The sequence below is a fragment of the Leiobunum rupestre genome, chromosome 10 (assembly GCF_980474605.1).
Source record: "Leiobunum rupestre chromosome 10, qqLeiRupe1.1.hap1, whole genome shotgun sequence".
Classification (NCBI taxonomy): Eukaryota; Metazoa; Arthropoda; class Arachnida; order Opiliones; family Sclerosomatidae; genus Leiobunum; species Leiobunum rupestre.
Genome location: NC_143393.1, coordinates 8,347,581 through 8,371,411, shown reverse-complemented (window position 1 = coordinate 8,371,411; position 23,831 = coordinate 8,347,581). Strand labels below are relative to the sequence as shown.

The 23,831-nt window shown below is 37.6% G+C and overlaps 1 protein-coding gene across 1 annotated transcript in view; it reads left to right on the top strand.

Moving 5' to 3' along the window:
* LOC149923553 (putative cationic amino acid transporter) overlaps nucleotides 1–23,831 on the top strand; it is a 166,706-nt gene that overhangs the window by 72,981 nt on the left and 69,894 nt on the right. The window lies entirely within an intron of this gene.

Genomic DNA, 23,831 nt, shown 5'->3' with positions numbered 1-23,831 from the left:
AATGCTTGATTGCGTAAAAAACGTAATTAAATAAGTTAAAATGATATTCGTTTTACCAACGTTTTTTTAAATAAATCGAAAAATTTGTGGATAATGAATAAACAATTCCGAAAACTAGTGGAAACCCAGAATTATTCATTTATTTTTGCGTCGTTAAGGGGGAAGAATACAGTAAAAGCCTCTTTTCCGTTCAAGCTGAACGTTTTTGTTTTAACAATTACTAAATGAATTATATTTTTCGTATTAGGCTGAACCTTCCTCTAGTGCTTCAAATAATTTTTATAATTCTAATATTAATAGCTAACGAGATATAAGGTCCTAACTAAAGGGTAGTTTGGGCGCTTGTCCAACTTTTTTAGTTAGGGGGTCCAAATTAAAACGTAAAAGCTTAATTAATTTAAAATTTAAAATTGTAAAAATTATTTTAGTCACTAAACAAGAGGCTGTTTTACACATAAACATTTATTTTATAAGTTAAAATACAAAATTAAAAGAGTTCAGCTTGAAATAGCGCGAAAATAGACAATGGCCACTGTAGTCTTCCCCCTAAAGCCCCATTTTCATGCTCGCTGGTAGAGGGTAAAAATCGTCAAAATCCGCTTCCGCTACACACTTTTTCACTTTCCGCGTCGATCTCTTTCAAACAGATATTTTAGCTTTATTTTTACGCTTGCGAGTGGCGGATGCGAATTTGGACGATTTTTATCCGCTACCAGCGAGCATGAAAATGGGCCTTTAAGTGGATTTTGAAAACACGCTGAATTCCATGGTAACTTTTTTCTAGCACAAGCAATATAAGAATTTTCCATTTTTAGGTGCACTTATTGTATGTTCGGTGTGAAACAAAGTCTCATTGTTTGATAGCATTCCAAAGTAGTTTTGTATAATTGATTACAGATTCATCATTAGCGAAGGTTTACTACTCTTGTAATCGCGGTACAGTTGTTTTCGGGTCTTTAAAGTTATTCCTTTTGTACTTTTGCGTCGCCATTTTATAGTTTCGTTTTAGTGACAACGCTTGTTTTGCAAAGGCGTGGGAAAAGGTGAAATTTATAAACCAGGCACGTATTTTCGAAGCACCATACGTAGAAGATAAGTTGCTTGTCATCGAACAGCGAAGGAGCAAGACCCCCAATTGCACCCTGCCTTTGAATTGACTGTCCGGTTAAGCGATAACCACAACCCCGGACCTTCAAGTATCTGTTGAGATTCGAATCTCCCGGTACAAACGCGATATTTTGGGCGCAGGACTATAACGATAATGGAATAAGTAATATAATACCTATAAGTATGACACTCAGCGATTTCAATTAGTGATAGTCTGGGAGTGATTGCCCAATCGGAAGCTTTTGAATAAACAAAATTACTAATAGGTTAGTTTGATTTCGAAAACGCACTTATGTGCCAAATTTTAAAATAACTACCTTCAGAAACGAAGATGATTTTTTTAATAGTCAACTTTATTTATATAATAAATTTTAATTTTTTTTTGCAAAATTAAACGTAATATTTACTTTCGAAAGCGTTTCAATTTTCAGTAAGCCTGGTCTGATCCTTCAAACAGGCTGTCAGTGGAGATTTCTCGAGCACCATTATACCATACACTTCGCGACTATCTTTAATTAAATAAAAACTTGTTGAGGTTAACTGAAACAGTAAGTGTATGGAGCTGTTAGCTCGCGTACCTTGAAGGGCGTGTCACCATGCAGCGATAAAACCCAGCCTACTAAAACAATGGCTTTAAAAATCGCTCGGTCTATCTTGGTGCCTTTTGCATTAATCAAGCTGATTATTATATTATTAAAAATTTATAGTCGTATGAATAGGGAGTTCCATACTTATTTTATTACGTTACTTACAGCAACATTTCGGAGCAGGACTATAGGACCAGCGGAATGGACTCTCGAGACCCGGAGAAAACAAAGAGGGGACTTTTAATTAAGTTTTACTAGGGAAACGCGTGCACAGTCTCGCTGCTTAATTAGATTCGTTCCAAATATCTGTCGCTTCAGATGGTCGCGAGGAAGAGAGCCTAACAACTAAACCAAAATAGATCAGGACTTTGTCTTTCAACGCAATTATAACGAGACCCCAAAACGTGGACCACGAGCTCTCTCGGTTTCACCATGGACAAAGAATCGGGAAACGTATTGCCTTGCATCCAAAAATTACGCTTTGATCACGGGGAATCAGGAAATCACGGGGAATTGGGCGAGCTGGGTGTCGCTGCACTCGATCTCTGACAAGATTGGAAGCGGCTAACATACGATTTAGGCCAACTGAAACAGTAAATTACCTTAGATTAGCTAATAGTTTTCTCCGGCGATGGCCTAAGGAGGGGCAATTAGATCAAAGATTCAAAAAAATTTAATGTATTATAATAAAAAATAATTTTCTGCAAAGTTAGACTTGACAAATGCGCGTCTTGTGGAGATCATAGGTAACATGTTTTTCAAAAGTTAATAATGGATAAAGTCATTATCAAAATAAAGAATGTATTTATTTTTACTTACAGATAATTCCTATAATAATAATAATAATAATTGTTACACCAATTTGCTATTTGGATCATAATTTATGAAATTCGACAGTTAAATCCTTATTACAATATGAGCCTCAAGCTTTAAATGTGGGTGGTTGGTCTAATCAGTTTTAACTTAAAAGTTACAAAAGAAAATTAAGAACACGTAAAAAAAGATTTTAAAGTTATCAGGTTGTGTGCGGTTTTAAACTTTAATTTTTTTAAACATAGTACTGTATTTTAAATAGATTTTTGTTCAATCTATGTACGAATTTTTAAAACTTTAGTAAGAAAATTGTGGACAGTAAACATATCAGATTTAGACATTACGGTGTCCGAAAAAGATTTTATGAAGGAGCTGATATCTTGAACTTGAGTGCTTAAAACATTTCGTCTGAAAGATAGGTAGAGGGGGTTAGCTGCGGTCCTCCCGTTCATCGAGGTGTATCCATCACACTTTAGTATAAACGTTAAATGCTGTGAGTCTGTAAAGCGATTACGTAATCATTAATGAGTACACATGATTACGCAATGAGTACAGATGATTACGATGAGTACACATGATTACGATGAGTACACATGATTACGATGAGTACACATGATTACGATGAGTACACATGATTTCAATGAGTACAGAATAATTACGATAAGAACAGAATGATTTAGATGAGTACAGAATAATTACGATGAGAATACAGGCAACCCAAAACTTAAAAATTGTTACAGATGAGTAATTGAGTACGGGAGAATTCCAATGAATACGCGTGATTACAGATGATTACGCGCTATTACAAATGATTACACGTGATTACAGATGAGTACGCGTGATTTCATAATGATTACGGGTGATTACATATGAGTACGAAGATTACATATAAGTACGAAGATTACATATAAGTACGAAGATTACAAATGATTACGGGATTACGAATGAGTACAAAAGATTACAGAAGATTACGTAGTCATTACAGTTAGGGTGTACACTGATTACGGGAAGTGGTTAGCCCCTCGGATTGACGCGATGCACCTAGTGAGAAAATTTGGAATGTTTATATCGAAATACGGTTCTCTGATTTAAGCTTGTTTTAACATATTTGTAGTATGGAAACGCTTGACTTGGGCATTTCCTACTGTCATCTTCGGATATGACGCGAAATATTCCTCAATTAAAGTGGGATTTTGTGAAATCCACAAATAAGTCAATGACTACGTTGAGACGATTTCTAACTTTGCTCCTAATGCCAATTATGCTCAACAGTTATCTGATTGCTTCCCTAAAATTGACTCAATAGGCGCTTCAATAAAACATCTTCAAGAAAATTGACAAAAAGTCATATTTCCGAGAGCCAGGACCTGCGAGTTACTGTTTATATGGTGCTTGTTGAAATAATTCTAACTTCTCACCTGTAAATTGAACGTCGTGTTTTTGCTAAGTCTTAATACGTAAAAAAAGCTACCTAATTAAAGGCAACGCTTTTTGCATACCGTACAAGTAGAGTTGTGGATTTTTTTATTTAAATCGGATTTTAATTGATTTTAATTAATTTTTTGATTTTATAGATTTATTAAGGTTTTATGCCCTTTTTCTTGACAAATTGATAAATATTTGAGTGCAGCGATGACGTAAACTATATTTAAAATTAATATTTATTAAATTAAATGATTAATTAATAATACAATTTAATTGCATTTTCTCTTAATTGAAATTTCTTTCGTACATTCTCATCAATACGTGATTTAAATCACTGACTTTTAAAAAGTTAATTGATTTAAATCGTGACTTAAATCACTGATTATTATTATTTTAACAAGCACTTTATAAACAGTAACTTGTAGGTCCTGGCTCTCAGAAATATCAATTATTGGCAATTTTCGTGAATATGTTTTATTGAAGTGTCTATTGAAGCACATAGTCATTCTTTCTAAGAAAAAATAAATAAATTCTTGTCAAAATTATTCAATACTCTGTGTTACGAAATAATAACTGGAGTTCCTGAGAAAATCCAGCAGCCAGATCGATTACTTAAGGTCAAAAATAAAATAATTTTATTTTATTTAAAACCGTAGAGGTCTTTGAAGTGTTCGAGCCACTAGGCAGTTTCGCGATCGTTGCAAATAAACTACTGAACCAGAATCCTAAGCAAAAACCCCTTTCTTCAAATGGCCTATCCCGCCAGCGCTCATACCGGGAGAATCGCGAAACGTTTCCACCCCAATACCAAATTACTGACGTGTTTAATACTTGTGTAGAAATATTTCCAATATCGGATACCTTGGCGCTACAAGCGGCGCTGCGCTGAAAGAATCTAGATTCGGATTCGGTAGTTTATTTGTCCAAATTATCTTATAAATGAACGCAAAAATCAATTTTCCTAATTAAATCGCAACTGACATCCAGTTCAGCAAGAATTTGTCACAGGAAAAAAGTTATTACTCGGCGATAGTAAAGCTCGTATAGCTATCCCAATTTGGAAACGGAGATTAAAAGACCAGTATAATTAATATTGCTTTCTGATAACTTCCGCTCAATTAGGTCCAGACCCAACTGATGTCCAATTTCCAAGGCTAAACTTTCCATAAAAATCTAACACGGCATAAAAATAGTTCGGTACAAGGCAGTTCCTACTATTAAATTTTGTTATTTTTATTAGTCAGTGAACTTAACATTTATGGTCAGCGAACTGCAAAATTGTTCGGTTCTACGAAACAACGTGTTTTTCGATTTATAGACGAGAGCGAGGCAAACAACACAGTCCCGTTTAATATCGGGTTGATTTTGTTGTCGTAAACTAGAGTAAATACAATCCGAGGGGGAACTCACTCGCGAAAAAAAAAAGTTATTCGAGCCTAGAAGTACTTTGCTGGACACATAAAGCGCCTATCCCTCTTGTTGGCGCGCGCGTGTGGGCAGTTGTTTTTGCGGGGGTGGATAGCCTCCAATGACCACTCTATCGATTGAGGAATCTCCCCACCCTAGCCGCGGCCCCGCGACTCTGTTACCTTCCCAACGGTGGGAGGCATTCCAGTCCCTTCCATTCGATCATTCTGTCCTAACGGATGTGTTTGTTCCCTTGTTTTACGTTTTAATAGCCAGGGTAAAAGTTGGTCCCCGATCTATACAATATATACCCGACAGTTCGATCGAGGGAAAAGGGATGGGTAAAGTCCGCGTCGTCACGCGTCACCTTCATTACCCGGTCACTTTCCACGTAGGCGTTTTTCGGGTGGATATCGATTGAGTATTAAGATACAAGATGGATTTGATGTCTGTTTATTACGCGTTTTCAATGAACCGTGACGGTAAGTAATAGAGATATAAGCGTCTACAAGAAAGATTTCGAAGGATATTCCGTACTTTAAGGTAGAGGTAAAAGGGTCATAAAAAAGCTAAAATAAAAAGGCGCGTCGTCCCTGACACTTGGAAATTTCCTCTCGGGAATAATGCATCAACAGCTGTGTATAATACGCGGCTAGAAACCTACAACTTTTTGACCTTTTTATGGACGGGAATCGATCGTTTATCACCCGATAGTTCCACTACGAGCGAGGATGGGGTAAGGTCTGACGGCGGGAAAGTAGGCCATCCTTCTCCGAACTGCTCGGTGACCTTCGACTAGTAAGGTGGAACCTTTATGTAAGGCGCAAATCCGGCTGATGCCTTTTCGCTCAATTTTCCCGCAAAGCGTCGAATTTTATTTCCTACATAGATCCCCAAAAATAAGGCGACTGAAAATGCCAATATTCCCACTTGACAAATGGTGCTTATACGTTTTGGCTCCCCAGAGGTACGACTTCTAGTCTGGTCACTGCGTCTCCGTGACTTGACCTCCCTCGACTTCTTCCTCAAGGCTTGTCACCCGAGGCTCGAAATTACTTAAGAAAGCGATAATCGAGTTTCAATAATATCTGGCGGATGCGCAGTTAGACGAAAAAGCAGACGAGGTTGGTACTTTGACGTCATACCTCTGCGTGACCTCAGTGACCTATGACGTCCGACGGGTCGGACATTTACCAAAATCCCATACACTTTGTCTAAAATCGCAAAATCTTTTAACTCTCTCTATGGTAAATTAACATTGAAATCCCAAAATCACTTCAAAAAGTAATGGTAAAATCGCCAAAATCTCTACGAAATCCCGAAATCCCGTACAAAATAATTGCAAGTGTCCGACCCCTCAAACTTTGGCGGCGTCGGAGTCTACTATGTACGATACAATTGTCCACTGTTGTCATGATCTTATACTTTTCAAATCGGAAATGCCCTAAAAATCTGACTGTAGCGCCAGTTAAAATGGAATAGTGGGATATATTAATCTCATTGAAGATTAAACATTTTAAGATAATTTTATAAATTTGCTTTCACTGACTGAAGTATTATAATTTATAATTATAAAATAAAAATATTAACAGTATATAATAATAATATTAATAATAATAAAGTATAATTTATTCACTATTTTCCACGACGATATAAAAATGTAGACACTAGAGGTCTCACATCAATTCCCTCAGATTGAGTAGTATAACCATAAGTGTATAATATTGTTAGATAAGTGTGACACTTCCTATTATCCACATGCAAAAGTTTTACTGAGAGCTATTCACAAGACAGACTGCATAACGGACATCGTCGCCGTTTTGCGTCCGCTTGCTAACGCGTCACACCTAGCCTTTGACAGTAAAATACCCACTTGGAATTCGGGGATGGGGGAGCTTCCCCCTCTAAAATTCGAAGAGATTGGCAAAGCAATGCCCACTTGGCGAAATGAAAATTTTTATATTCTATTCCAGAATTTGGAAAAATAATGCTCAAATTGAAAATGGTTTAAAATTTTTCTACACTTGAACACTTCGTCTAGTACTCTAGATGTCAAATTTTGTTTAGAAACCGACTTCTCGAGTATCGCACTACGCGTATCTTCATAGTTTCTAAGGAATTGTTTCGTCAACCTCCTAGATTTATTGTATTATTTTTACGAGTATGTTTGTTTAAAAACATAGCTACGTCTCGCGTCGTGCTATCGTTTGTATCTCAATTTCTCAAATTCTATTAACTGAGGGAATAACTGAGGACCGTGTTTTACAATTTAACGGTTAGTTTGTTTAAAGGGATCCATGACTCACAACAGGGGGAGGCATAGGGGTAACATTAAATCAAGACTTGCAGTGGCTTTAGTCCTATTCGACCGAAATCCCATTCGACCGAAGGCGGTTTTTGAGGTGTCCCATTCGACCGAATTCCGCCGAAACGTGCGGTTTTTATGTGTCCCATTCGACCGAACGCTTTTATGTGTCCCATTCGACCAAACGCTGCTATATAAATTGGCTTTTGCTATGTTTTCAATTTAGTTACTGAAGTCGTTTGCAATGGAGCGGATAGCCATTTTAATATCTTTGTACTATGCATTTATTTGAAAATAAAATGGAATGAGCATGAATTATATTTTTATCTTCACCTAGTCAAGAAAAGTAACTGAACCAAAACTGAAATAGTAAACTTAACCAACTCTAACCTAACCTAACCTAATCTAACCTAACCTAACCTAATCTAACCTAACCTAACCTAATCTAACCTAACCTAACCTAATCTAACCTAACCTAACCTAACCTAACCTAACCTAAACATGGATTTTCGATAGTACATACCTTATAAATAAAATACCAAATCACCCCGCCAATTGGGCTACATTTTAAAATTCTTTCGGTCGAATGGGATTTCGGTCGAATGGGAATAAACGTTGCAGTGTGCTTCAAAACCAGTTTTTTTGAGACCCCTATGCCTTCCCCTTTAACAAATTTTAAAACTTCAGAGATTCAGGTAATGATTTGTGTTATAATTTATCATAATATTATAATTTTAATGTGTTTAAGAACGGTGAACGGTTTCGGAACTTTCGGTTAATGGACTGATCCGATTGAAAATAGTTGTTAAGCCGATTAAAAGCTATTATATTTTCTGGAGAGGCTCTCCCCCCTACCGGCCAACTACCCACACGAGCCGAACACCACCTGCCGGCCCTGATAACTTAATAGCGAAAGTGTACCGCTTTGAAACAAACTCCGGATCAAGTACACGATAGTGCGGATAGCAACAAGAAATGGGAGGGACAATTACAATGTCCGAATTAAGTTATCACTGGTGGCATTAAAGCAGTCGCCGCCCCAAGCCACCCAATACAAAGAGCGAATGCAGTACCGCTTTGGGGGAAAGAGGGCTGAAGAACCACTGAATAATAGAAGAGCTTAGACGGAGTCTTCCCAACGGGGGTATCGCGAGAAGCCAACGAAGATTTCTCAGAGGACTCGTCTAGCTAATAATCTTCCTTTTGTCTACATATTAACTCGTTCCTCTAGTTCTCCATTCTTTTAATCCAATACATTCTTCGGGCGATCGATGCCCTTAGCCGATACTTCCGTTAATGGGTGGAAGAAGGTGACCGTACCCTTCTCTAAGCGTCGTGCTGAACTACGACCTTACATTCTAAAACTATATATCACCAGGTCCAGTGTTGTGGTCTCCTTAGTTCTTTTTTCTCTCTTCTAGGTCGCTCATTTTTTTCTCTCATCCAATTCAGTTGAGCTATAGCTACTGAAAACTTAATGGAAGTGGATATGGGTATCGGATTTAGCCCCTCTAATAGGATAGATAGTTCGCGGCTTAAGCCTTAGCCCCGATCCCACTAGGGAACCCATCCATTCGAGTTAAAAGTGTTTTTGACCGAATTAAAGAAACAAGAATGGTCGCGTCAATTTGTTAAGAAATCTGAGGTTTTCTTCCGCGGTTTGTATCAAATTTCTACCTTCTCGCTCTGCGTTTAAAATAGAATTATTTGCAAGAATTATTTCCGACTTAAAGAACCCTTTCAAGTTAGGCTTTCGGTGGTGGATTTACGAAATTCATGTTTTTCTCGCTAGGATCGCTATTGAATAAATGGTATAGGATGTAAATTCTACATGGGCATTTATTTTTACGACCTTATGCAAAATTCGGAATATGCCGAGGCCGTTCCCCCTAGCTTAATAGAAGGCCGTTTGTTGAAAGAAGATTTTGGAAAACTTGCTAAAAACTCCCATCGTAACATACCGGAGTGCAGATTTGGTGTGAAATAGGAGTTTGAAATGAAATTACTGTTCACATAATTACTACCCCAATTTTCAAGACGTTTTATATTCCCTTTATTTGCGATATATTTCTTTTTAAATCTGGCAGGGCTGTCAAATCAAATTTGAATTGAGTAACAGAACCGACAGCTTTTAATTTTATCATAACTTCGTTAAAATATTACGTTCCTAATGATATCAACTATCAAGTACAACGTCAATCTGAAATTTTAAAAACGCACCGCTTAAACGCCAGCGCCTCTGGCGTTTCGTAAAATTAAGATGCGCTAGCGCGACGTCAGGCGTACTTAAAAAACATTCCAATCAATCGAAGACAGTCGTCTGCAAACAGGAGTGCCTTCGGATTGCGGCTCAGTGATCCGGATTCGAGAGGAGAGGGAAATAGAGGGAGAGAGAAGTGATTTCCTCGGTACTTGAAAAACCGGGCCGTTAAACTTCCAAGTCGCGCAGCACCCGACTTTCCCCTTTTATTCCAACTCCGTCGCTGAGCAGCGACGCATCGCCGTGAAGATCGCCTCGAGGGTCGTCGTAGGTCATTAGTCCCTTCGAAATGCTAGGGTGGACCAATTCCCCTCCCCCTATCCCGATTTTGCCGTAATGCGGGAAAGCCAAGAAAGCATTTTCACTTGTTGCCAAAAACGTCGCAATATAGACCCAACTTTATACAGGGTGTTTCGAAGGGTTAAAGAGTTGTAAAGTGGGTGAGTTGAGAAGTATGCCTGTTTTTCCCTTGTTGAGGCTAACGGTAATAATTAGTGTAGGGACCTGTTGGCTCGATCGCGTGGCATGCAGGGCTTGCCACCACCCTCCTACGCATTGTAACCCGACCACCTGAATTAAAGGCTTCAAAAGTCGCTTGATGACTTAGGCCTAAGGTGGTGCCTTGGATATTAGCCTAGCTGATTATTATTCCCATTTTCCTACGATGAGTTAAAAGAGCGCCTACTAGGCCCTGGAAGTAGGCTGCAAAAAGCGCAAAACCAAGCGGCAGGGAAACGCGAACGTTAAGGTTCGGGTTCGTGTGAGAGGTGAAGAAGGACTTTGTAAACAAATAGAGGTAACCAGCGTAAAAAGGTAACTTAAACAGTATTTAAAGTCCCAGCTGCTTGGTTTGGCGCTTGTTGCAGCCTACTCACAGGGGCTAGTAGGCCACACTTTGAAGCTCTCTGGCGCTCTTTTCACTCTCCGTAGGAAAATGGGAAAAAAGAACTCACCCCCTACAACTCCTTCAAATTTTTGCATAACCTTTTGAAACACCCTGTATAAGAATAGTTCCGTTTATAGAATTAAAACCAACCAAAGGCGGGGTAACCATAAATATCACTGACAAGTCGAAACGACTCGAGTAGACGGGAATACGATGCGAATTGCACCTTTCTTTGGTAGTATATTTTCAGGTATAGCTCCAACGTTGGATGATAGGGTGTAAAACGGGAATGAGGTGGGATACTTACTATGTTTAAAATGGAAGTTTTTATAGTTTAAAGACGTCATTGGGATGTTCCCCTCTGTGATAGATATATCGATTTAACGGACCTGTCAAATTTAGAGTTTTTTTTATCTCTGAAAAATTTGGTGGTTTAGTTGAGTTAAAGTATCGATTTAAAGCTTCAACGGATTTAATGGCATTAAAGGGCTCAAGTGGATTCAATATTGGATATGTATGTAAACCCAGATTTCATCTTAAGTCTGCAAATTACGAGCACACCACTGCGACATTATCAATAAAATAAAATGAGTTAGGATTCTCAGAAAGTATTTTTCGACTGAACGGACGAAGTCAAACCAAAATGCAGCTTTCTGAATATTTACAAACAAACCAATGAACTAAAATGAGTAGGTCTAACCAGAAGCATATAATAAGAGAGGCCTCTAACTCGCCAAAACCATTAAACGTCTCGTTTTCGAACTAGAGGTATTCGGAGGGATACAGATTTGTTAAGACGATATGTGGCCAGAAAATATAGTCCTCTCGATATATTCATAAAGAGGGACTTCAGGTGTACAAATCAGCAGTGAAATCACTTGAAATCACGTAAATTTAGTAGCTTTAATAACTTTAATCAAATAAATATTGAAATCACTTGAAATCTGAAATCAGCTGTACAAAATTTCTAACATTGGAATGATTCATACGCGTGCAGTAGCGGAGAAAACATTTAAAAAATGGAGACGATTCTTTACATTTTAGCTCGTAGAATTCCCATAGGTTTTTGCTGGGGATTTTAAATTTTGAGAGACTCGCCTCGTTTTGATGGAACTTGGTAATTTCTACATTAAAAGGTAATAAATGTTAAAATTATTATTTGCTATCCTAAATATCCATACTAATGAACAATAATCGTGATTCTGAAGGTGATATTTCCGTATAATTTTCTCAATACGCTTTGAAAAACCTTAAGCCTTGCCCGCCTTCACGTTTAAAGTTTTAAACCAAGGATGATCTATGCCTACGTTTCAGGTTTGCCAACCGACGTTTTGGAGAGCAAACTACTTTTTCGCTACAAAGACTAAATATAGCGCTCATTAGATTCGCTAGTCCTAGGCCGCGTTAATTTCTTCTTTGCTTCGTGTCGAAAACAAGACGTTTCAAAAGGTTTACGTTGGTGGTATAGCGAGTTAGAGGCTTCTCTAGTTATAGGCTTCTGGTCTAACTAAAATTTGTAACTTTCTAAATATTTTCAAGCGAGTAAATAAAATCGATTAAATAAAATATTTTTCAACTGAACGGTCTAAGTCAAACTAAAATTCTCAGAATATACGATTAATTGTTCCATTAAAATTTGCATTCCTGGCCCCGCGTTGAAATTTCGAACAATGCCGATACGTTTAAATTACAAATCAATATCCTTTGCGTTGGCGTAAAGCGTAAACTAGAGTTCGATTTAGGGAAGTATCAGCGCGCCTCCTACTGGCAATTATCGGTGTCGAATCCCGTCAGTTTCGCTGTGGATACAGGCCTATTAGACAATATACAAGGCTCGGCGAAGGAACACCAAATCGATTTCTTATCAATCTAACTACTCAAAACTGGTGCTCCAAATTACAAGATCAATATCGAGGAAAAATTCGTACGATACAAAACCCGAAACAAGCTCGTAACGGGATTGTATATTAATTTCACACGCGAGATATTTTGCAACTAGAAGCTCCACCATTAATTACTAGGCTAGTTAAGTTCGCGCTAGAAGACGTTTCTAGGGAACGAATACTAGAGGAAGTTTGTTAGACAATTCGTGACCGAAACGAGTCTAGGTGGCGTCTCCGACGTAGCGCCAATGATCTACCGTCTGATACGGACAAATTTAAAAGTCATGAAACGTTTTTTCCCTAAATAAACTTATCAAAATATAAGCAACCGATGCAAAAAATTATATTAAAATGCAGGTATCATTTTTTATTAAGTCAAATTTACGAATAACGATGAGGAAAAACTGATAGCGTCTACTTTAGCCGCTACCTATCTAGGTTTCAATGGCGAACCAAAGGGGACGTAGCGATAGTTTTCGATAGCAAATAGTTTCTAATATCCAAACAGTTTTGTTAATTAATAGTTCAGCAATGAATCTAATGATGGCCACACGTTTTGGGATAGTCACTATGACAAGAATGGGTGGATTAATCTCAGGGGTGACCCAAAAATTTCGCTTTATTAGAAAAAAAACATTTTTAGGACATATTATAGAATAACATAATAGCCGTAAGTATGACACAACTGTTTCTACCAGGGTAGTTTGATGGTCAAAAGTTTCTTTGGTAACACTAAAAATAAATAAATTTCTTCTTTAATGAAGCGACTGTTTGTAATAGTAAATTCCATGTATTCATTATTATTTTTGAGCTGTGATATTTGAACAACGTTTCAATTTTTAATAAGCCTTCTCATATTCAAAGACTATAACCACTTGCGTCGACTCAATAAAAATACCGTACCTAAATAAATGTAAATTAATATATAAGGGAATTTGTAACTTTGTTGGCCTAACACACGCTCCACGAAAGGTTGCTGTTAATTTACACGAATAAAAGTATTTCAGATTGATATTATAATTTAGTTTTGTGTACTCAAAAGAGTCAAAAGGATGTACACGAAAGCTATTAGCTTTAAGTATTTGGAGCTATAGGCCTTGGTCAGAGAAACTAGCCGTTCTTTAAAACTTGTCCAACAAAAGCGTTTGTGTGGCCAACCAGTGGTTGAAATGATTTGTAAATTCACACCGAGTGATCCATGTTAATAAACAATGGTTCTTTTAAATGCATTCCAAAAATCTAAGGAAAGAATCCATTCCGATAACTACTACACCATCAACGTAGCTACAACTTAAGTAGTTTTCCCATATTAAGCTACCGTTAGGTTAAGTTAAAAAAAATGATCCGACCACAATATACACGAAATGATATTGGAAATCGAAAACGAGTTGATCGTGACCGTATAATGATGAATATTTGAACGACCAAATAATAGAAAGAAAGAAGAAAGATTTGCGTTTTGAAAAATTCATGGGAACGTTTCTATACTTACATTAGCATAGACGAGGCTTTGAATGTTTATATAAGTTTGGAGAAAAATTCTTTCTAAAAGCCTTTCCCCGCCTTTGACCGCGTAATACCCTAAGCCTTGGATTATATGACGTCAATTTCACCTACAAAGAGAGGTTTGTAGGAAAAAAGTAGTTTTTCGCGGTATAAATAACGAAAGATGAATAACGCGTAATGAAATAAATTGCGTTTAAAAGGCCGACCCTTTTTGGGAGAGACGCTCAAATTTAATTATATTAACTGTATTATTTTAACTGGTTGCCGAAAAGATAAAAATGACTTCCAATTAGAAAGCATTTTATTTTATTAATATTGTTATATTTATTTTATAAGGCCAGAACAAAAAGATAAAAAATATTTATGTTGGAAAATGAGTTACATTTGCATATGGCGCTTATGCAAATCAAATTAGTAACAATAACACTTTCGTATTTAAACTTTTTGGGGCTTAGAAATAATTGTAATACACCCTGAAAACAAAATTGCAGTTTTTGAATTAATTTCACCTTTTTTTGGTTTAGCAGTAATTGCGCATCCACACACTCAAAAAGAAGTTGCCTTTTTTGAATTAATTGTGTACATCAGAAGTAATTAAATATATAGTTAAGAGAGAAGTGTTTTCTGAAAAATTCGTGATTATAGTGATTTTGTGAGCCGTTCACATAGGGAAAATATTATTAATAAATAAATAAATATCCTTAGACAGTGTAATTTTTACATTTTTAAACGTTAAATGCGTATGCTTTCGCGGGAAAGTAGCGCCAATTGAATATTACCACGGCATCGTTAATAAACATATTTATATTTTCACCTCCTAAAATGGATATTTATCGTAAATTAAATATTATATACTTCTGGTTATAGTATTTTAGAAACTTAGTTTTAAATCAACGGTATTTCTATATGAAGTTTATACGTTTTAATATTACCGACTTAAACATAAATAGAAATTCAAGCCTAATCCTGTCAGTAAAATATTAAATAATTCAATACTTCTAATGATAATTTTTCACTCCTATTTTGCGGAAATTGGCGCTACACAACACTATTTAAAAAAGCGTGGGACGCGTGCTCGGTGTTCACGTGACAGGGAACGCGCGTTTATTAAGAAACCAGCTTAGTGTTGCGTACCGCCATCTTCAGGGTAGTCGGAGTAAAATTCTTCCGCATTAGAATCCCACGAACGGAAATTACTTCTTCAGCCGTAATTAAAATCTCAATGAAATATACCCCTGATGAAAAACTTGAAAGATGAACCGCAACCGCTAATTTAAAAACGGTCCGACAAAGCATTCAGAATGGAGATTAGTTTTAATCAAAAGTTTCAGCGAGGGTCCTCATCCATCCGCAACCAAGTTCTTACGATCAAATTTTCAACGACAGACGGAGCAGTAAGTTCGTTCCCGATGCGCTCCGAGACAATGTCTTCTCTAATCAAGACGACAGCGGATATACTCGAGGGTAGGATTTGTAAACAGTCTCATCAAAGGTAGGGAAAGGAGTGAAGTCGGTACGGCCGCGAGACAAAGCGCTAAGCCGACCTCTTTACGACGGTTGAAGATGAAAAATCCGCGTCAGCCATCAGAGACAGGAGGCTGGGGCTGTCCCATTTTCTCGGCCCGATGATTGAAGAGCGAACGGGACCCCCTGTGGGAGGCTCTAGCCCCGAAAACAAGCCGAAGAAACGACGAACCAAGGCCCGAAAAGTAGGCCTCTAATGCCGGTAAGAGTGTTTGGCAGTTAAGGGCTCTTCCGAGAGTCCTTTAATGGCTACCGTTTCGCGTCAAATTACGAAGCCATCGCGCCCGTTGATATTGAACGACCCGATAACGCGTTCTACATAAGCGAAACCAACGTATTTTCAAAGCTATTAAAGAGGGAGACCGAAGGGTTACCAACAATGTGACTTGGGAAATGACGTGAGATGTAGGTCAAATGAGAACTTCGTCCCCCGCCTTCGATGACGCTGTCGACTGACGAAGTCGCATTTTGCAAAATTCTATTTTGGTCGTGCAAAAATTTGATAATGGCTCTATAGAAAGCCACTATAAAATGGTCACTGGTCATACACTCCATATTCATCAGGACTACGTTTAGACGATGCGAATGACCTCCGCGTGTCGAAAGGTTAAAAGCTTTATTAGTTTTTATATCGTTTCTCACGACGTTACCAATAAATTATGGGATCTAAGTAGGCCGTTGGATATACGTTCTCCCATCCGCATTGCGACGTTGCCTGTGTGTTTTTGCATAAGCTACGTAATACGCGTAAGTATGACCCGCGGTATTGGGTTTATTCCCGTTGGATAGAATCCTATTGGGTCGAATTCCCAATGGATCGAATCAAAAAATATACTTTCCCAATTGATCGAATTCTAATTTTGCAATCGCATTTATTCGAAAAAGTTTATAGAATATTTTTACCTATCCAAATCGAAGTAAAAAACAATACCCGAACTGAGAGAAAATAATAATAATAATAATAATAAAATTTGCATGTTGGTTGAATGAACAATTAACTTAAAATTCGATATAATACAAAGGTCAATAAAGAAAGCAATATAAAATTAAAATCTGTTTACTTCGTTAGGTTAGGTTATGTTAGGTTTGGTAAGGTTAGGTTAGGTAAGGTTAGGTTAGGTTAGGTTAGGTTAGGTTAGGTTAGGTTAGGTTAGGTTAGGTTAGGTTAGGTTAGGTTAGGTTAGGTTAGGTTAGGTTAGGTTAGGTTTCATGTTTTCACTTGTGAGCAAACAAATTGTCGGTCGAGTGGGACAGGCGTCGAATGGGACAGACGGTCGAATAAAACAGTCGGTCGAATGGGACAGTCGGTTGAATGACAATCGACCCAATGGGCACCGACCCTATTGTCCTCGTTCAAAAGTTTCAGTGTCAGTCTCTTTTGTCAATGACAGCATAAATCATAACGTTAATAAAGACTAACAACTTCACGCGTGTTATTAGAGAGGTTAAGCAGAACAATCTAGAAGTTTGAACAATCGCGTCGGGAGTCACGTGAACATTTTGGACGTTTAACTTTTCCCGTTTGTACTTCGGGGGTTGAATATTTCACAACTTCAAGACGACGCCATATTTGTGTCGAGCTTACGAGACACGTCGTAATATTTTTATAGTGTTTAAATAAAAATACTGATAATTATAATTTTCCAACTCAACAAATCGAGACGGTTATGACAACATATTATTTATCTAGCAGCGCGGGGTTGGCAAAATCCTTGTTTTTTTCAAAAAGAACAAAAACAATGTTTTTTATTGTTTTAAACAAGATTCATTGTTTTTAACTGTTTTTAAACCAAACAATAAAAAACACATAATAAATAATAAAAAACTATGTTTAAAACACGTTTTAAACTATTAATAATACTTGTGAATGGAATCAGACTCAAGAGTAAACTCATTTAAAGAAATATTACGTATCATTAAACGTATTATCATAAGTGGCATAATTACGCTAAGTGTGTCAATAAGATGAATTTTTCAATGATAAATTGTTTAACAAAAGTTAAGTTAATGACGTCATTTTTTCCAGTGACGAAATTTACGTAATGTGTTTGCGAAGCGGCGTCTGCGGCGCTAGCATTAAAAATACCATAAAGGGTACTTGAACGGAATTTGCGAGTCCTACGTTACTTTGGTCTGTTTAGAACAAGCTCTAATTGAAGATTATCTGTGGGAAATTCTCCTATTGGCAAACTTTGGGTAATTATGCCACTTATGGTATTATAAATAAACTCACAGGGAGAAGAACCAAAGAGTACACGCTTATTTAAACGAGCCAAGAATTTCGCTAAGCGTTGTTGACCAACCATTGACGGCCTTACTACCTAACCTGTATAGTAGGGTTTTTAATATAGCTCTCATCCTGGAATTTTCGGTCGCATAGCACTAAGAAAAGGGAAAATAGCTAGTTATCTACACATTGTTTTTAGTTTGGTTTATTGAAATGTGCATGTGAACTAAGATACCTCTATAATCTTAAAACTTCCATCACATCATAAAATTTCAGAAAAATCGAGAAAGGGGACCGAAATCCCTTGATTTGTATCTAGCAGTGCCGCCTAGTTGGTTTTAACCCAATCTGTCCAGACCGGTGGTGTTTCTTGTTACTTAAAACCCGGCACAACCCGACTAAACAGCAACCCTAGATGTATATTGGCAGCTATATACATTCTATTTAAACAAAAAGACAAAATTCAATGCGTTCGTAGGATTTTTGCACTGGTAGGAAATTTAGGAAATCAAATCGAACCTTTCAATCGCTCTTTTCAGAGAATCTTAAAATCAAACTACCCGTTATCAATACAATTTACCTTTCTTAGAGCCTTGGAATGGTTTTTTCTACCTTTTCCCTCATATTGAATAACCAAAATCTTACAAAAAAACAATGAAAATTTACCTTATAAAAAACATGTTTAAAACAGATAGTTTAAAACGTTTAAAACAAATTGGTGTTTGTTTAAAATATTTGTTTTAAACGTGTTTTAAACACTTGTTTTAAACATTTGGTTTTAAACTTGCCAACCCTAAATTTTAAAGCAGCGTACTTGTTAAAAAGCGTAAATACTTGTTTGAATTGAAAAACGCCTAAGATAAGTACAACAGAAGACGAAGTTGGCGAAATAAGTACGAGTATACAAAGAGATTAATTTGCGGTACACTCGGGCACACGAAGAAACCAATAATTGTATTTCGACAACACTCATACCAATACATAACGCCGGTTTTAGTTATGTTCAAACGACATTTAATTATTCGTGTACCCTGAGTTAGCGAAAGGTGCGAAATTTGTGAAAATTTGATTGCAACCGTGCTTCATTGCGTTAACCTTGGAAAGTCCTAAATCATCTACAGATTATGAAAAATAAAATGGGAAAAATAGTGCTAGGGGTGAATAGTAGAACTTCGACCAACTATGTGCACATCCAATTATCCTGGCTGATGCTGGAATCTAGAAGGAAAATACACTTAGCTTGTCTAGTATTTAAAGCCCGTAAGGGTCTGTTACCATCGTATATTACAAACCTTTTTCTTCAACCTTCAGAAATTCATAAATATAATACAAGGGGTGCCACAACATCGTGCTACATGTCATCACAGGAATCAAATAACTCACAAAACCGTATCATATAGAGGTGCATTTTTGTGGAACTCTCTACCCAGTGAAATAAAGACAATAACAAATTTTAAATGTTTCAAAAATAAACTAAATGAATATTATCTACCATTCCAAAGTTATTAGAAAGCTAATTATTTAGGGTAAACTAAATAATGTTAATTGTTGGTTTCTTTATAATGTATGTGTATCAAAACTACCATTATATTTTTACCTCTCCGAGGGGACAAAGTCCCCTAGGAGGGGTTATACAACGACCGTGTCTGTCTGTGGGTGGGTCTGTGGGTGGGTGGGTCTGTGGGTGGGTCTGTGGGTGGGTCTGTGGGTGTGTCTGTCTGTCAGGACTGCGAACGCGTTCGCATTTTCGGTGCAAAGTGTAATCACTGCGTACGCAGTTTCTCAAAGGGTTGGCAAAACCACCGTGCGACGGTGAGCGTTAACGGATGCATTTGCGGTTTGGTTTGGATGGTGTTTTTTCGCTCACCGTCGTGACGGTTTGGTGTATTACGTTTTTGTAATGTTTATGCGTAGGTTGTGAGTGTTGAATTTGTTGTGTTTGTGTTCTGATGGATGTGCATGTTGAGTCTGTTGTGTTTATATGGGCGTTTTCTCTCCAACTTCTTCTTAATGACTTTGGGACGGACCGAGTGCTGAGTGTAATGCTACCTCTCAACGTTCAATGGCAGGGTTTCCACCAGTTGTACACGGTATTCGTCTTAGTATCAATTTGCGATCGCATCGGGCGGGATTTGAACCCGAGACCTCCTGATTGACAGGCGGACGTTCTACCACAGAACCACCGACACTTGTTACGCCTTATTGAAAATTAGACCTTCAGCTTTATCGGAAGCGTATTTAATAGAGTACGAAATTTTGGTTTAATTGAAATAGAATTGAAATTGAAATTATTGCATCGAAGAAATTCTACTTTAGCGTTTCTCTATTGATTAAAAATAAATGCGCCACCCAGGTTTCGAACCCAGACCATTCGGCTTGGCAGTCGAGCGCTCTACCACAGAACCACCGATAGCTCCTTAGATTCACTGAAATTAAGACAGGCATCGTAAGCATAATAGGTAATAAAGTCTTTTTTTATTAATGAATTTATGAAGGCCTAATCTGGTATTTTTTAAAGGTTAAATCTTGTTTTAGCGCAGTCAGCCGAGATTAGAGGGTTAAAGGGTAGACCCTGTGGGTGGTCCACTTTTTTAACGACCTATATATAGTTCTGTTAATTCAAAGGAGATAATTTAACGTTAATTGCTTTAAGAGGTGGCGGTTAGTCAAGTGGCTCTCTGTGCTTTGTTGATGGTAAGGTTTTTGCTTCTTGTAAATACATTTGGTGTGGATATTTGGATATCTACGATTTCTAACGCAGTCAATGATTTCTTGGGTGTGCGAGTCATTATATGATATTGGAAATTGGACGGCATTGGTCTTTTTCATGTGGTATGCGTCACAACGTCAACAGGAAGTGAACGAGTCGTCCACTACCAGATATCTACGGTATCTTCATCAAGGGCGAGTGTTGAAATAAAATGAGCGTTAAAGATGCGGCAAGTATTTCGTAAGAGAGTAATTCCAAAAAGCCTCTGTAGATATTTCTTTCATTAAAATTTGCTTCGTATTATATTTAACTGATAAACTTGTTCTGTAAAAGGGTTTAATTCAATTGTGCATTGTTATAGTACGTCTAACTTACTGTTGTAACTACTTAACTTATGATATTCTGAATAAATTAAAATTGGTCGTTTCGTCTCAATTATTTTAATTATAATTAAAATTTTATACCGGGCGGCATAGAAATGGGTTAATATTTTTAACAAATAACTCTAAATTGCGGAGATATATCTTTAAGGGTTATCTCGAGAAATTAATACCACTAGGGACAATTCTTCCGAGGAGAGGTATATTTTGGCTTGCCAACTTGTAATGGAGTAATTTAATTAAGTCAGGATCTCGCGGACAAGCTCTACTAGAATGCTGTAATTTTATGAAATAAAATGTGATTGATGAATGATGAATTTATGATACGGCATATTCGCCATTATTTATGAATATTTAGGTAAATTTTTCACCAGTCAAATTGACTAGTGAGCACCAGATTTCGTTATGTAGGGAATAGAGTGCTGGACTAAAATAGCATTTGTTAAAATAGCGTTTTCAAAAGCGCGTTTTTCAAAACAGCATTTTGTTGCAACGGCGCTTTGTTAAAACAGCGGTTGGTGAAATAGCGTTTCTCAATACCGCGGTTTGTCGAAAGAGCGTTTTGTTTAGTCAGCGTTTTTTGGTTAAGCGTTTCTCAGTAGAGCGGTTTGTCAAAACAGCTTTTTCCATAAACAGCGTTTCTGAATATAGCGTTTCTCAAATTAGTGATTTTGAAACAGCGGTTTTGGTCAAGACAGCGGTTTCTTAAAATTTATATGAATTGACGATGGAAAATGTATAACATACATATGAACTTCAGGGGTTAGGTTAGGTTAGGTTAGCTTAGGTTATGTTAGGTTAGGTAAGTTCGCAATACTAACTATCGGCAGAAACCATTAGGTAATGAAATTTGCCGAAATTCCAGAAAAATATGTATTACAATAAGCCTAAATATGTATTACAATAGGCCTATATTATTAGTGCTATAGAAAGCAGCGCCGTTTTGGGAAACGCTGTTTCGACAAAATACGGTTTTGAGAACCGCCGCTATGACAAAGCGCCGTTTGAACAATTTGTTGTTTTGGGAAACGCTGTATAAAGAAACGCTGTTATGACAAAGCGCCGTTTGAACAATTTGTTGTTTTGGGAAACGCTGTATAAAGAAACGCTGTTATGACAAAGCGCCGTTTGAACAATTTGTTGTTTTGGGAAACGCTGTATAAAGAAACGCTGTTATGACAAAACGCTGATTTGAAAAACGCTGTTTTGGAAAATTCTGATTAAACAAATGCTGTTTAGGAAAGCGCTGTAGTCCCTACAAATCCCAGATTTCGATTAATTTTAGTAGTCAGAGCATTCATTTTAGTAGTCAAATGCCGTGGCTAGTGCCTTATATCCAACCCTGGTTCTCTCCGAAGATGTCCGCGAACCTCGATGCAGTGGTTGGAAGTGCTCCCGTTCGAGCGATAAAGAGAATGTAGCTGGGTCTGTCGGTCTGTGGGTCTGTCGGTCTGTGGTTATTGTAGGAAACTGGAAACCTCTGTCTTGACTTTCTGCTATACAAGAAGAGACTCCGGTGTTTGTCGATCTCTTGACGCCACTTCGCGTTGGAGTTTTCCCGAACCGCTTTGTCCACAGCTTTGATCCAATCAGCCACCGTCTTCGCCTCTCGGTAACCGTAAGCCCGATCCGTGGCTTCAACTCGTTTGATCCTCGCAGTCGAAAGACACTTGCTCGTAGATATCGGTATACTTTATTCGGGGAACGCTCCGGAGCCACATGAATGAGTCGACCCAGCTAGTTAATTCCTTGAAACAAAGAGCATCGATGATCAGGGAAAATTTAATTTACAGGAGCTTTGACAACTAACGCCATCTCTAGTGGGTGTCCACGACTCCACATATTCTTGCACGCGAACCAGGCCTTTCCGAGAAACAATTTAGTGATATTTTCGAATAAACAAGAATTTATAAAGTAATTTCAATAATAAAACTAGCACGATGACAACCTTTTAAAGGAAGTATGAACTTTCATATTTATGGTGGATCAACGAATTTAGCATTTCTGCCACCAGTTTTAACAGAAAATAGCGATGATTGTCGCTAGTTACGTTGACAAACAAGTCGTAACGATTGTTAGCCGACGATTTTTCAATTAAGTTCATATTCCCTTTAACGAAATAAAAGTTATGAAATCTCAAATATTCCGAGGGTCACGCGAACGCGAAACTCGGGTCTTACAAACGCAAACAAAGCGGTGAAAATAATTAGCATACATACGAGTCTGAAAGGCCCTAATTGAAATAACGAACCGATATTTCAATTCAAACCCAGATAGACTTCGCCTTAATATTGGCCACGGCTAGATTCGAAAATTAGCATTGACTTCTGCAAATATTCCAAAACTCGAAAATTTCCATAAAGATATTGAAGAGAAACCTAGGCATTAGTCTTAGGCTAGGCGCCCACTGGCTCTCCGTTTCGTATCCGTCGTGCCTTCCACAAGGCATTGTCTCCGTTACGAAGCAAAGGCTTGTGGAAGGTAGTACGTAGACGTTACGAAGAGCAGTGAGCGCTTGGCCTTAGATGACAGCTTGACAAAAGGCAATAAAACGGATCGAGCTGGAATGGGAACTAATCGTGGACTTTACCCGCAGCTACTTCGTCTTAAATACCGCGTAACCAACTCATCACTTTGTAGAATTTCCGCGAAAGGCTAGTTGGATCGGTTCCAAGCGTTTGGAGGCTATCGGGAAATTTAGAAATCGATAAGTGAATTAAAGGTGAGCCTCTGGTCGTTTTCGAGCGAGCATCAGGTGACGTTCAACCCGGGGTATCTCGCTTAGATTATACAAGACACGACGAGTTAACG